At 33.4% G+C, this 16579-nt stretch overlaps 1 long non-coding RNA gene across 1 annotated transcript in view; it reads right to left on the minus strand.

The window, feature by feature from the left end:
* Positions 1-14072: 14072 nt before the first annotated feature.
* Positions 14073-16579, minus strand: part of LOC125929954 (uncharacterized) — a 182310-nt gene continuing 179803 nt past the window's right edge. Inside the window, exon 3 of the long non-coding RNA XR_007460011.1 lies at positions 14073-16251. This is a non-coding gene — a long non-coding RNA (uncharacterized LOC125929954). The remainder of the gene's footprint in view (positions 16252-16579) is intronic.

Here is a 16579-nt window from a genome sequence, read left to right on the forward strand (position 1 = left end):
ACTGCCCAAGAAGCAGAAGACTTCATGGTCCAGAACACAGTTCTTGTTTCTAGGATTCTGATAGGATGATGTGCCCTGATTTCATACTCTCCGTGAAGTGAGTCATGGAGACTAACAGATAAAAGTTCTTAGTATTATTTAATTTTCCTTTTATGTTAGGAACCCTAATTTCAACAGAGCATTTCGCTTTTCCTTCTAAGGCATTCAGTGGTAGTCTGTTTGCTTGTCTGTTTGTTTTCATCCAGTACCAAGAAGGTTTGGGCTTAACATCAAAACTGCATGCTAAAAAATGCCTGAAGAATCAGAATAAACGAGCTCTGATAGTGAGATGAGCCAGCTTTACCCGGACAACACTAGATTTTAAAAATGTCATGTAGGGGCGCCTGGGTGGCTCAGTCGGTTAGGCGTCCGGCTTCAGCTCAGGTCACGATCTCGCGGTCCGTGAGTTCGAGCCCCGCGTCGGGCTCTGTGCTGATGGCTCAGAGCCTGGAGCCTGCTTCCGATTCTGTGTCTCCCTCTCTCTCTGCCCCTCCCCTGTTCATGCTCTGTCTCTCTCTGTCCCAAAAATAAATAAACGTTAAAAAAATAAAAATTAAAAAAAAAATGAAAATGTCATGTAAAGTACCCAAACAAAAGCATGCTTTCAGTTTTAGAAGAAATCAAGTTACACTGGTGACTATTCCAGCCCATTTCCAAAATTGAAAATGTTTTCCAAGATTTTTTTCAATTAATTACATTATTGTTAGAATGGCTGGGTGACTCTGAAAAGTATCTGGCAATTTTGCTTAGATGCTTGGGCGTGTGAGATACAATAGCTCCTGACTCAACACTCTAAAATATATCCTCTGCAAGTGCAGGGATAACGGAGTAGTTACTATTTTAGCCTTTCACAATGTTTTATTATACTATAGGAAGTTATAAAACACTGAGACTATTTGACTTACCAAATTTTATTTCTCCCTTTTCTCCAATTTCAGGGCATCTCTTTAATGGAAAGACTAAAATAATTGTAAGGATCCAAAGAGCATTCTGAATGAACAAAAGATTGGCATACAAGTAATAGTAATATATTAAAAGTGGTACACTTTACTGTGTAAAGACAGACAGACAAATTTTAACCATTTTTCATACAAATACTTGGGTAGTTCCCACAGAAAAGTTCTTTTGCCTATTATAAGCAAACCTATATGTGAACATTAACAACCAAGTATTACAGGAAATTATGCTAACCAACACTAAAAATTTTAAAGATGTGATATTGTAAACAAAATGAAAAATCTGGTTAAAAATTAAAATTATGCTAGGTGGTAAGCTAAATGATATACATATTCATTTACTTATGACTAAAATTTTAGTGAAAAACTCATCATCTGAATATGACTCTAACACCACATCTTTTAATAATGAAGAAACTTTCAACATGATAATTAGAAGAATTAGAAAGACTTGTTGCATGAAACTTAGACATAACCTCAAACAATTTTAAAGTAACATCCACAGACAAATGTTAGTTTTTTATTTTTGCAAATGGATCCAATTTGACACTAAGGGCCTTTCATTAATGATGATAAATAAAAAATAAATTCAGTGGACTGACTTCTCCTTATGTCACCCAGAATATAGCAATCATTTTTTTATTTTAAACAAAAGTGAAATTTCAAAGGAGTGTATGCAAGTCTATAGGTTTGAATGAATACCTTTTTAGAATGCTACAATATAAGTGTTTATGTGTTCTGGGAAATAATAATGGTGGTTATCACCTACCATATGCTAGGCTCTGATCTTGAATACTTTACAGAGATAACTCACTTGGTCCTCTTGACAGCTTTAAGGGACAAGTATTTATTACTCTAATTTTATAGATGAGCAAACAGAGGCAGGGACAAGTTGTGTAACTTTTGAAAAATTCAAAAAGTAATAGAGCTGGGATTCACATCTGGGCAACAAGATTCTGGAATCCATATGCCCAACTCACTATATAAACTGTTTCCCAACTAGGATAATTTGAAACCAATTCAACTTGGACCATCATCAGAGGAACTTCCCTCTACATAATTAAAGAACTTCCTATGTGAAAATGGTGGTACAATATTGGCATCACCTTTTATCTTTCTAAAACTCCCCTCAATAGACCATGAAAAAAATAATACACAAAAATGTAACTACTAGCTTTGATAACTGTAAAGCACAGAATAGGTAAAAAGACACAAATCAAAACATGGTGCAAATCCCTAAGTTTGCACTGGCACTAACAGGATTCATAGGCTGAGAATGGAAATACATATGTAAATCATATCTGAAAGCATTACTGTTGCCCCAAGGCATCAGGAAAGAAGGCAATCTTTCACTGGAGGCAAGACAACAGTTGCACAGTTTCAATGGCTTAAGGTACAGATAAACATATAAATATAACCGTAGGTGATTAGCAAAACTTTGGCTTGAAAATTCCCCTGATCTTCCATAATTTACAAAAAGACAAACAGAAAAGCTGCTTCTTTAAAGGACAGAACCAGTACAGAGCCTATATAGCAAGTATACAAAGATACTGCAAGGACAAAAAGAAAACAGCACCAGATGAAGAAAACTCACTACAAAAAAGTCACCAAACACATTAGCTTCCAGTCATTTTTCTGTCTAATAAATGAAGAGATAATATCAGTTTTGACTCCATTCACCTAAGGCATGTACATTTGACTTGATGACTACTTTAATTTTGATGATTTCAAACTATCCTAACATGATTGAAGAATCAGTGTTATGATGATAGAGCAAACACAATAGATTCCAAGCCAGAAAGTGCTTGGCTTAACAGAACGTAAATTTATTCTCTCACAGATTCGGAGTCTAGAAGTCCAAAATCAAGTCGTCAGCAGTGCCACGCTCTCTCGGAAGGTTTAGAAAAGAATCCTTCCTTGCTTCTAACTTCCAGGGGTTTCCAGTATAGGTGAGCATAATGTGCCACTCCAAAATGTATTTCTTTGCCATGTGGATTATATTAGGTTGAATATTTTTAAGAAACAGAAGCCTCAGGAAGAACCTTTCTCCTCCCCACAATTGCCTAAAAGGATTTTGATAGAGGACCTGCTCCAGGAAAGAGCTATGACCATAGAGAGCTTAGTATGAACTAGGTATAATAGGGAGAAATCTAGCAAAATCTCTGTTAAAATGTCTATGTCTCACTGTTTCTGTATGGCCCAACAAACATTTGTTTACCATTTACTTTTTCATCCTCCTATAAATTGTTTTCATTCTCTTTCAAGCCCCAGACTCCTAACCCCTTCTCTTTAGTCCAGAAGAACATCAGATGTACCTTATTTTGCCGACTGAGTTTGGAATCTCTCACATTTATTTGAATTCACAATTATTTGGCTAATACATATGTATTAAATTTTATTTTTCTTCTGTTAATCTTTATCACATCAACTTAATTCTTAGACTGGTCAAAATCATCTTGAAGGGCAGAGGGAAAATTTTCCTCCCAATGGTAACAATCTTTTACATTCCTTGGCTTATAGCTTCATCACCCCGACTTCCTCCACTGTCACATGCATTTTCCCAGTGTGTCTGTGTCTTTAAATGGCCTTCCTGTAAGGACATCAGTCATTGGATTTCAATGGACATCATCATTAGATTTAGGGCCCACCCTAATTCCAATTATTATTTCATCCTAACTAATTACATATGCAAAGCCCCAATTTCCAAAAATAAAAATAAAAATAAACAAAACAAAAAAAAACCTCACATGTGGAATACAAAGAATACATGGAAATTTTGTCCAGAAACTTCCCTATGAATTTACAAAATTGAATAAAGATAGTATTTTCATGAATCAAAAATACTGAGCAAAAGTACAGGGAGAGATGGTGAGAAGACAGACAAAATGTAAAGTGAGGGAAGATGTGACGTTGAAATTAACACATCATAGAAATTAAGGCAAAATTATAATGAGCCTGGCAGACAAAAATTAAAAGAACATCCAAACAAGAAATTCCTAAATGAGAAAATAAGTAATAGAACATAATTAATGTTTACAATTCTACAAGTAAATAAAGTCTTACAACACAAGTATATTTAAATATAAACTTTGGTAGAAAAATTTAACGCTGGGGAACAAGTGGCCAAAATGGGCAACATGAAACTATATCCTAAGATTATCAGTAATTAAAATTAAAACACACACACACACACACACACACACACACAGAGCTACATAAAAGATCAAACAACAAATAAGGGAAAATTTTTGAAAACAATCTCAGACATGTTCATATCAAATGTCAACATCTAAAAACAGTAGAACAATTTCCACACAAGTATGACCTAATAATTTGCACCCACGCAACATGCAAAAGTTTTAAATATGTAAAAGCTTTGGGAATAATATTCCTATAAACTTTCCCCAAACAATTTGAGGCAACTAAAAGATGACCGGGAAAACGAAAACAATAGGACTACTGGTAAATATCAAATATATTTAACAGTATTATATTCCCATAATACAACCGAAACAAATGTGTATTATGATGACAAGAAATGTTATAGAACTTCTGAAATTAGAACAAGTTAAAAAGGTGTAAAGGATGAAGATAATGTAAGTGTATTCATTGTGTCTCTTATACTTAATCAAAAGATATCAAAAGATACATATTTTAAAGGCTACAAATCAAAATCTGTAACATACAGTATACGAAAGGGTATACAGGTAAATTCTAAGAAACAATACAATTGACTAAATGTGGATGTATACAAAAGGAGGTGGGTGTGGAAGAAGAGTTATTTTATCATTAGTCTTAGTAGAGCATGGGAATATATGATAAATAACAGAGTATCAATTTATTGTTTTGGTTTTCTGTAGACTAATATGGCAACATTTACAAAGCAAAAACATAAACACAAGATAAAATATATTAAAACAAATCAGTAATATAACACGGATTCATACTTTTCATTTATTTTTAGATTTATTGAAAAAAATAACTGAATATAAAGGCCTAAAAATCACTTAATAAAGGAAAAAGAACACATCTTTGATAGTGTGAAAACAGTAGCCACAAAAATAATTAGTATGATTCTACAAAGAATGACTATATGTTGCATAAGAATGCAGCATCTTTTCAAAAGTAAGCATTTTAAAACAAAGACATCACATTATAAATACCTTATAATTTAAATATTAGTGATTACCAATATTATTTTTTTGTCTGAGTCTCATGTGGTATTATCTATTATGTTGCATTTCTAAAACAGTTACTTTTAACATGTTGGTTATAGGACAATAATATTAAAAAATATGGAAGACACAGCATTCCAATTTGACCTTCAAATAATAATTAGGAGTCTGCTCATATTTATTTGTTTTCCAATCATTTTCCAAGGCATTTTTACTTATGAAAAATACTGACAGCATATTAGCAATGACTAACAATCTACCTATCCCCCAGAGACAATGAGTGGATATGGAATTACATATATATTGAAATCTTTCCATTTATTACTTGATTTGCCTAGGAAATAAAGGATTTTGTCCATTTTGTCCATTTTGAAAACAACTGTAATTTAACATATGTCTATAATAATTATTTGTTCGCATCCCTAGATTTCCTACGTTATTAGAGTCTTCTGAGAGCAGGGATCATATTAGTTATTTCCCATTCCCTTGCACAGCACATTATACATAATAGATCTTTATCATTATTTCTTGAGTTGAATTATCTTTACCAATAGGCAAAGATGTTTGCTTGAAGAAGGAACATTGGATGTTTCACTCAAAACAGAGACTAAAAATGATTTGACATAAGGAAAATAAAATAGCAGAAGTACTTAATTTTTGCTTAGGCTAAGTGCCCAATTCTAATTAGGCCATGGGCACATGGGCTTCCACTTATTTTCATGCCTCCTTTAAAGCCCTGGAGATAACTGAACAGTGATCATGGCAGCCAAGCAAACCATATGGGAACCAACAGACCACAACTTAATTAGCACTGAAAATTTACACCAGTCGTGTCAGATTCTATTTTTATAATATTCCATCTTCAGAACCTCAAAGTTTTAATAAAATTTACCATTTTGTCTTTGCATTTATGGTTCCTTAAAATATAAATGATACATAAAATCACAATTATATTTATCAAAGAAAATTACTTAAAAGCTCACTACAATAGAGGAGAAATAAAAAAATTTAAATCCTGCCTTATAAAAGAAACTTGATTATTCAAAGTAAATTTTATATTTAAAGAAACCATACTGGTTTTATTTAAACAAGGCATCTCTACCATACTTTAATGATAAATATTTAAAACTAAGATATTAAATAAATCCTTGACTTTCTAATCTTTGCATCACAGTATATGTTTACAAAATTTTAGGGAGATTCAGTATCTCCCTGCGTAATAATTTGAAACATACTTGATAAAGGAGTGATTAATTCAGCAGCTAAGTTGGGAGCAAAACTGTGGTGATCTGATTCTTCAGTACTCTTTTTCTAGACTCGAAATCAAGTGGTCTAAAAAATCTAGATTCAATTCACTTAGCTATCATTTATATTTAAATTTCATTAATTTAAAAACACCATGTAAAGTATTAAGATGAAACTCCTCAAACTCATTTAAACATTATCATCTTATTTTGTATGCTATAAAGAACAACTAAAAAAGAACATTATCACAAATACTTTAATTTTTCTTACATATCCTAACCTAACCACCCTATTGAGATTAAAAAAGAAAATGGCAATCTGTGGAGACCAGGTGAATTTAAACAGGATTTAATAGTTGGGAATTTGTATTCTTCCAATGAAATTAACAAATAAGAATAAAACAAAAAGCTTGTGCCTGCTTCTGTGGTTATATTTTCCCCTGCTAAAATTCTTTGCTGTGCCTTCTGGCCTAGAAAGCTTACAAACATTGCTGTATGGACAGAGATATGACCAAGTACCCAGAGACGAAATCCTAAAACATTAACAGTCTTCAATAATTCAGGGCCCAAACCACCAGTGTGCCCCTGTTGTATCTTTTACTTTTAATGCATCAACTATTATATTAGTTATGTTGACTGTTTTAAACCTAGCTTAAGTATTTCACCTAACTTTTATCTAAGTGTGATGTTTAAAAAGGCATGATAAAGTCAAAAGAAAAAAAATACCACAAAACTAGCCTGAAACAGTAAAAAGAAAGTGGATATTGGCAGCTGAACTAATATTTTCAGATTTATGTACTAAATTTTATTACCAAATTGCTTTAAACAAATTGATAAAGCTTGGGTTAATTATTTTCCTCTGTCCCTAAGTTTCTTTAAAAATTATAGTAATGGTTGCAAATATCTAATGAGTGAACAATTAGCTGTATTACAAAGGAGTATTATAATGGAATTTATTAACTCTGGTGCTTTGAAATGGAATAGTAAGTGTAATATAACTGAAAATAATAGTCACAGAAAAAAATTGATTTTAAATTTAGGATTTCTGGAACTAATTTTGGACTTCTCCATCTTGAATAAAAGAAAAGAAAAAAAAATACCTAAAAGCATGCTGTGATTTTTATTGATCTGTTACTACTGCAGTTCACCACACTTTATCCTGTCACTTCACTTCACTTCTGACATGGGTCTGCCGAGGCACAAATCCCTGGGGTGAATAACACCTTCAATGGCTTCCTTGCTCAAGGAAGAAATCTTTGGGAATGACCCCCAATGGCAATTTGGACAGCTGCTTCCATTCTATAGTATTTTCTCACGGAAAATGAAAAAAGTTAAAGGAAGCCAGAGAGACGAATACAGTTCCCAACAGATCCCTAAGTACTTAAACAGAAGTTTTAATGACCAAATAGCAAACATAAAGCACACAATTGCTTCTACAAGCAGGCCCTAGTGGGTAATGTACCTTTAGATGTAAAGTGATAGTACGATGTAAGAATGAGGCTTTGAATTATATTTTCCACTTTTCTCTCATTTCTTTGACTTAACTGTTTTGGCATCACTGGCTTTTTGATTATATAGAGCCCATCATGGGAGGAAGGTTTAATAGAAGTTAGTTGGAATGATGAAATTAATAGATTTCCCCCACAAGTAATGAAAGAGGTACCACCAATATAGCAAGTTTATTATGGTTTCTCAAGTTTACAATAAGCTATTTGAAATCTGGAAAATAAGAAAACAGCACTCATATTCAGTCAAGCACTATGAAAGTTCAAAAGAATAGATGTGCTCCTCAGCAGGGAATTACTCTGAAAATTAAAAACTTACTGTTAGGAAATGTACGCATTTTTTGGCCTCTTGACATCAGATAAAATTGGGGTGGGCTGTTCAACACAAATTATAAGTTGAATTAGCAAACTGGCTTTGATGGATATTCTGAAAAAAGACTGTTTAGATTTCCCTTACTCTCAATCTAGATAATACTTTTGTGACTCAGGAAGCATCACTCTTTGGGAGAGAGACCATCTCAGTCTTTTTCTATTTCATTTTTTTTCTGTGGAAAATGTGCTCCTCAAGTTTTCTTTTACCACTTGTATGCTGCTAACACTCAGCTCCGAATCTCCCCCAGGCCTGTCTCTTGAGAGCTCATCCCAAGGGTAGTATTGTAAATAAAACTAATGTTGTTTTAATTGAATTTTTCAATAAATATAATAAAACAATAAATTATATGTATATGAATAGAATAGAAGCAGAATAGGATAGTGAATAAAATTAATAATTGATAGTATTAGTGAATAAAATTAGTAATTGTTTTTAATTGAATACTTCAATAAATATAATAAAAATAATAAATGGGACCAAACTTTCTCATTACAACTATGACCTAAACACCTAAAAATTAACCCCCAAAAAAAGGCCAAAATATTTGCAATGTGGATGACAATATCTTTCTCTTCAGAGGACTTTTCATTTCTTCTAGGGGACCAGAAATTAAGGAAACTAGGTAAGCTTTACTTTTAGTGCCAATCGATTTCTTGCTCATTTTTATTCCTCATGAGTTATTCTTTGGATTCCTGGCTCAAAGCTCAACTTTACCAAGGCTCCTCTTTTCTGGAAGAATATCTGCATTCAATATTTGTTTTCATTCATTATATCAATTCTCCCTTTTATCCATATAGTATCTTTCTTTTCTTTGTCTCCCATACCAATCGTTTCTCCTGTCCTGTGTTACTCCTTTCAAGTTTGGGTTAGCTTCTTTTGCTTGTTGTTTTGTTTTTTATTCCTTCTACAGATTGAGTTCTGTCACATTCAATTCTACTTTAACTCGTTCCGGTGTGTATTTTACTTCTCACATTGGATTTTTGTTTCTTTTCTCTTGACTCTGTCCTTTTCTTATTGTCATTTTTTGTCATTCTATATACACACTTTATGCATTATCATCTTTACTTAAGAGGGCAAGTTTTATTGTACTCTATTGAGGGTATCAAATCACTCTTTTTTTTTCTTATTTAGACATTTATGATAAAAGTATATACTTCTTTTGAGTTTTTCAGACATCAATCTCCCTTTTTTTCTGTTTCAACACAAATTTGCTAAGCATGCTGTATTATTCTCTCTCCTTATGCAAATCCCAGAAATAATGTTGGCCCACTCTTGTTATGTGTTAATAGTAGAGTGAGTGGTTTGTCCTTGATCTATTTCTATCATTGTGTTGTGATGCCTGTCAAAACCTATGGCTCAAAATTTCCATAATGTTATTTCTACTAGAAATCCCCAAGGTAATTCCTTGATTCTGAGGCATACACTTTCCTCTTACCTAAGATCTAATAACCTTATCCCTCCTTGATAACACATATTGGAAAAGATCTACACCATTGGTGGGCCTGGCACCTTCTCTAGCTTTAGCTTAAAAAAAAAAGCCTTTTATTTCTTTTTAAGTTGTTCCCTGAGTGTGGTAGTCTCTGCTCAGATACAGAAAGATGATAACTGAAGAAACGAGAAGAAAAACTTCAAGAATTCTATTTGCGTCACAAAGTAGTCCAATAAATACAGAGGGGTAAGTGACAAGTTCTTGGTTTTATTTGCTGCTCTGCATCTGTGAAATGAGGTACAAATTTTTGGAGGAAAGATTATCCTTTGTTTTCTTCAGGTATTTTGTTTCAGACTCACATTCTGAGTCCAAGGAGATTTTACTTCATTACTTCCATTTATTCATAATAATAATCAACTTTTACCAGAATTTGACATTAAGTTTTCTGCTTAATTTTTGCTATCAAAGTTATTAGTTCTTTTGCTTTGTATCTTCAAAAGTAATTCAGTGAGTAGTTAAGCAAAACTGCATTGATTCTGCTGGTTAGATTCTGCTCCCATTTGGGTAATTCAGGCAACGTTATTTTTCATTAGTTTTTACTGTAAGATTCCAGCAAATTCTACAAAGTTAAGAGCAAGTTAATGTTTATCACTTGAGTTGTGATAAATTCCTATCACAAGCTCTTAATAATTACACAAATACACACACACACACACACACACACACAACTAAGTCATTTGTACTAAAATACAAGTATTGAAGTACAGTGTCATTTTCCCATCAGTGATCTACTTCATTACTTTTGAGGTTAACAGAAAAGGAAATAGGGGAGAAAGAAGGATCAAAGGCATTGGGGCAGCTGGAAATGCAAACAAAACTCACTCATGACATATTTCAGTACTTTTTTTAGAAGAAGGTACAAATGCCAAAGTACCTAAGTCCTCCATCATTGTTCTACATATTGGAAATAGACCTTAAACAAAGGAGCCAGATGCGGTAGATATTGTGGTGTATTGTCCCTAACTCCCTCTTGGATTGATGAACTCATACCTCCACCTGCTGGTCTGTTGATGGTTCAGAACTCAGGGTCTCCCCAGAAGGAGGTTTCTGTTGAAGGGAGGTGCCTCACAAAAGGTTAGGTCTCCTTCCTAAGAACAGCACATATCCTGTGACCCCTGTCACCTCAATCTACTGTACTTCTGAGCCACCGTCCAAGATCCAGGGTCATCCTAAAATCAACTACAAATGCACTGCAGTCCAACTTCTCTGCCCAGTCTCTCTTTCCTCAGTTCCTAATAGATGTTGTTACTGTGAACACTCCTTACAAATACCCTGCATGGAGATATTGTCTCAGTGTCTGTTTCTGCTAGAAATATGACTGAGGAAAATAGAATTCCCATACTAAGTGGTTTAGACTGTGAAAATGTTTCCTATGTTACCATACAGCATGAGGAGAAAATAGACACTTTTTCATAGAAGGCAAAGTTTTTCTGTAATGTAAGCAAAACTAGGGACTCTTTTAAGTTTGTCTCTTTTTCTTCTTTAATATTATACCTTCATTTCACAGCTGAAAGTTAATCAAATACCATGACCAAATATGGGCATGCCATAATCATCTAAAGAGCAAATAAAATAAAAATCATTCTTTCTGCCAATATTTCTCAAACAACATTAACCATCATTGGTGCTTGGAAGGTAGACCCCCAAATAAACCAGCTGTGGTCCTCCTCCTGCCTCAATACTTGTCCTGCACTTGGGAGTCCACTGCCAAGTACCTGTTTCGCATCTAGAATACAAGTATATATAATGAGAGGACAAAGACACTAACATGTACATCTTAAATCCTCAATGTACAAAAGAAGTGAATGGGATACAAAGATAAACAATAAAAGGTTTTTTCTGAATACATGAATTTTTTAAAAAAATCAGAAAAATACATTTGGGAATACATCATCATAAAGTTCTAAGAATAGCGTAGAATTGATGTTCAATTCTAGAAAAAATTGTAGCACAGAACTTTAAACTTCAAAATGTAGAGTCAATCCTGAAAGGTTCAAAGAATTAAAAGCATTCATGAAATTTCAAGTATTAATATGAAAGGTACTGAATTGTAAAAGTAGACTAATATATTAATAATTGAGGAACAAGGGGCGCCTGGGTGGCGCAGTCGGTTAAGCGTCCGACTTCAGCCAGGTCACGATCTCGCGCTCCGTGAGTTCGAGCCCCGCGTCAGGCTCTGGGCTGATGGCTCGGAGCCTGGAGCCTGTTTCCGATTCTGTGTCTCCCTCTCTCTCTCTGCCCCTCCCCTGTTCATGCTCTGTCTCTCTCTGCCCCAAAAATAAAAATAAAAAACGTTGAAAAAAAAATTTAAAAAAAAAAAAATAATTGAGGAACAAATGGAATCCATGTTAGCTGAAAATTCAATCAAAGTAGGATAAGAGAAGATCTAAAGAAAAAAAAATTGATAAATATGTCTTAGTTCAGTGAACTAAATGAGAAAATGTGGCTAAAATTAGAATTTACTCAAGAGAAAAAGAATCATACTAGCATAAACTGAATCACACTAAATAAGATTTTAAAAAGGAGTAAGAACATGCAGACCAACTTGCCCCACTTTCTTCCTGCTGAGATGTGAATCAAAATTTTTGACAGAATTTTTTCCCCTATTTTAGTGAGAAACCTAGAAAATTGAAACTTTAATGACACTATCACCTAAAACCACTTCATTATTTAAAGTACATTGCTCCTAATAAAATTGGTTCATAAATAAAGGGTAGTTTCCATATAGTAGTTTGCTAAATTTTATATGGAGTGACAGTAAGAAAGGCCCTATGCAGTATACCCTTTGTCCCTACTTATTTGAATAGCAAACGATACCAACGTTCAACTCAGAGTGAAAAACTCATCAAATGTTTAATCCCATGCTATCATGCATAGTGATTAAGTGAATAATGCAATTCCTCAGTGGTATTTAAATATATTTAATTTTTATGTTATTAACAACATAGAGATAATGTATAAGGTATGAAACTAGTAATCACTAATTATCAGATAGGCCAAAGCATTTGAAAGTTGTTCATAAACTTCTTTATCACATAATTCACTTGTCAGAAAAATTACTGAGAGGTAACATGTTTTTTTAACTAGGCAAATATGAACTATAAACTAAACTGTGGCCATTAAAGAGCTCTATCGCAGTTTTGTTTTTAATTTTTAAATAATGTAATAATGACTTTAAACCTAGAATCCAGCAATCCCTTAAAAACTTGTGTGTGACCATTAATGCTAAAAGCCTTTGCTTTAGGGCTGTTTTCTTTGAACAATGCATTTAAAATCTATAGTCAAGATTTAAACTAATTGAGGCATCCATGCATCAAACAGCAAAGCAAATCCAAAGTAGTCATTAGACTTGAAACAATGTGGGTATCAATAGGGTAAGGGGAAAAGCAAGTCCCTAACAATGATTTCCATATAACATCAAAAATTTAACACAAAATAATTGGAGATAACTAAGGATCATGTTTCAAGGATTTCATATTCAAATTATAGCCCTTTTCCAAATGTGGGATGTCATTTAAGTTAATCAAAGCTCTTTGGCCCAGGGCTTTACAAACCATCTGTGATGAAAGACTGATCTTTTTATTTTCCTATCTATTATAGACTCTGTGTGTGTGTGTGTGTGTGTGTGTGTGTGTGTGTGTGTGTGTAAAATCAGTTTGGTTTTAAAAGGAAATGTTATGATTAAAACATGTTCACATGAAATCAAAATCAATGACTACAACACTGTTATATATTCTAAGAATATTATTCATGTTAAACCTAGAAAGGCACAATAATATTACAACTGCTTTTTGAACAATGTTTATAATGAGAAGCCACAAGCAAAGGAATAGGCCATTTGGGGCAAGTAATATAAGGCAGGTTTGACACATTAACAACTCCCAGCCAAGCCCCTGATAGATATCCCTACCAGATTATGCCACTTTTTAAGCAGAAAGTAGAGAAGTAGCTTCTCAGCACCACAAACAGCCACTTCTAAGTGACCAGTGTTGACATAACACAGGTCTATCACAGGGAGAAATGGAAAACTATGACAATAATACAAAGACCTATCTGACTCTTGTTTCCGTCATTATAATTAAATATATCTATGTGACAACATACAACAAACTTATGTGAAAAGATAAAATGGAATAACCAAATTAATATGAATGAGCACATATCTCCAAGCCATATAAATCATATTCCCTAAAATGTGGTAATGCAGATTGTGATTATGGAAATATAAAGATCAGCTTTACCCTGGAGCAGCTGAAGGTAAAACACAGTATGGATCTGGAAGCTCTATTTAAATAGATTGAAAAGGGCTAGATATTTCACATATGTCACAAAGCAACAAAAAAATGTGGAAAGAGACAAATAAAAATCCTTCGGGAAGATTTTGAGTAAATCAGTATGTGACAAAAGAAAAAGGGATGTCTTTGGGATGAAAAGCCAAAATGTAGTTTAGGGATAGGTTCTAAACGTTCCTGCCTTCCTTGTTCCCTAGTTCTTTTCAAGCCTAACCTCCATTAATAAACCAAATTTACCCAATTATTTATTCTTTTTTTGAATAGATTTTTCACTGGCATAATAAATCTTAAAAGCAACATTTAAAAAATTATGCAATGCCAAAGACATGAGGACGAAGCTTGACAATTTGCTTTATATTGAGTTTCTACTCACTTTACTCAACTGTTTCCTCAAACACATGTTTTAAGAACTTAAGTTCTAAATAAAGGTCATATAAACAGTATGCTGTCATACACATACTATACTAAACAATACTATATGCTATATGTATAATATATTCAGAATATATTATATACATACACGATGCATATGCACAGGTATAACGTGTGTACACACAAACACCCCATGTTCACTAACAGGAAGATGGGAAATTATGAACATGTAATTACTTAAATTCTTCCCAAATGGATATGTATATTCAACATACTCCCATCCAAAAACAAAGGTTTTTTTGTTTTTATTTATTTATTTTTTTTTAGCAATTGACAGGCTAATTCTAAAATAGATATGGAAATACAAAGGACCTAGGAAAGTTAAATTCTTAAAAAAAAAAAAACCAAAGAACTCTTACATTACTTGCTTGAAAAAATTACTCTAAGTCTATACTGTCTAGGATTTGCTAAAAGCTAGACAAAGGGTTAAGTGCTCTCAAATAACAGAGCCCAGAAATGAACTCACATATGCATGTCTATCTGATTTTCAGATGAACTAAGAGCCATTCAGTGATAGAAATGATGGCTTTTTCAACAAAGATGCTGTAACAACTGGTTTTCCAGCAAGAGAAAACAAATGAACCTTGAATTCGACCACATATGAAAATTAACTCAAAGTGACTTATGCAGCTAAATGCAAAAGCTAAAATTACACAAATTACAAATTCCCAGGGAAAACTAGTATCTTCACCACCCTGTTGTGGGCAAAGATTTCTAAGATAGGTGATAAAAAGTACAAACTACAAACACAAAGGCGGTAAGTTGGATATCAAAATTTAAAACTTCGCTCTCTGAGAGACACTACTGAGGAAAAAAAAATAAGAAAATTCACACATAACAGAAAATATTCATAATAATCTTCTGAGAAAGAACATATAGCAAAAACAATGAACTCTTGGACCTCTATAAGAAAATAAAAAATAAACTCATTAAAAACAGGCCAACTATTGGTTAAGAACTTTCACAAATGACGAGACACAAATGACAAGCACATGAAATTTTGCTCAACATCACTGGTCATCAGAGAAATGCAAATTAAACCCCAAATGACATTCCACTACATACTCATTAGAACGGCTAAAATTAGACTCCCAATGCCATAAATTTTTACCTCAGCTGGGCAGCAACATAATAAAACAAACTCCCTAGCTAACTCAATATACTCAAAATCCAATAGAGGTTTTTGTGACTTACAATAATTGCACCGCTCTTTTTCCACTAGCAGGTGGAGTTTTCCACTGGAACGTGACAAAAATGCAAAATGACAGACAAAACGCCGAGGAAAAAGAGAGTAAATCAACAAATATGTGTAAGCTCTAAAAAGGAAGGTTTCTCCTCAACTTTCCTATTGCTCCTTCATTTTACTTAGCTCCTTGAACATGACTCACTTTACTCCTTTATTATTACTTAGAGGCCAGAAGATTCTTTTCCCAACAAACAGGCAGTACCTCCTCCATCTCTTCACACCATTTTAATAATTGTCATTTTTTAAATTCCTTTTTATTTGGGTAAATGATAGCAGTCTTGGTACTCTATTTCTAGATTTCAGAAATTTCCCATGTTTTCACACTTTGAAGCTACTCAGAGAGGAGCTACGAAAACTAAGTGAGACGCATATGAAAATATCAGGGGCACCAGTAACTGTCACTGCAATGTTATGACTTACGATTACATTGGTTGCACCAACTACATCTTCAGGCTGAGCGGTAGCTGAGTTGGCCAGAGGAGTTCTGGCCGTTTCCAAGCCTGCTTAAAATAAAAAAAATCAATCTCTCAGATGTTACAATCACAACTTTTTATACCACACAGAAAATGGTAACTTATTTTTTACGTTAATGTAACAGATACCAGCCCTTAATGCTTGTTGAGTATTTCTCGGAAATGTCCATCGAACGTTCCTTCACTTAAAGGAATCAGCCCCCAAAAAGGTGTTAATATTTCTTAGAAGTAAAAAAAAGAAAAAAAAAATTAATGCTCAAGATACCATCTCTGAAGCAGGTACGGTTTTGTATCTTTATCATTTTCCAGGAAACTCAATGCTTCTGAGTAGCATTAAAATTACATAGCATACTTT

This window comes from Panthera uncia, chromosome A2, assembly GCF_023721935.1.
Source record: "Panthera uncia isolate 11264 chromosome A2, Puncia_PCG_1.0, whole genome shotgun sequence".
NCBI lineage: Eukaryota > Metazoa > Chordata > Mammalia > Carnivora > Felidae > Panthera > Panthera uncia.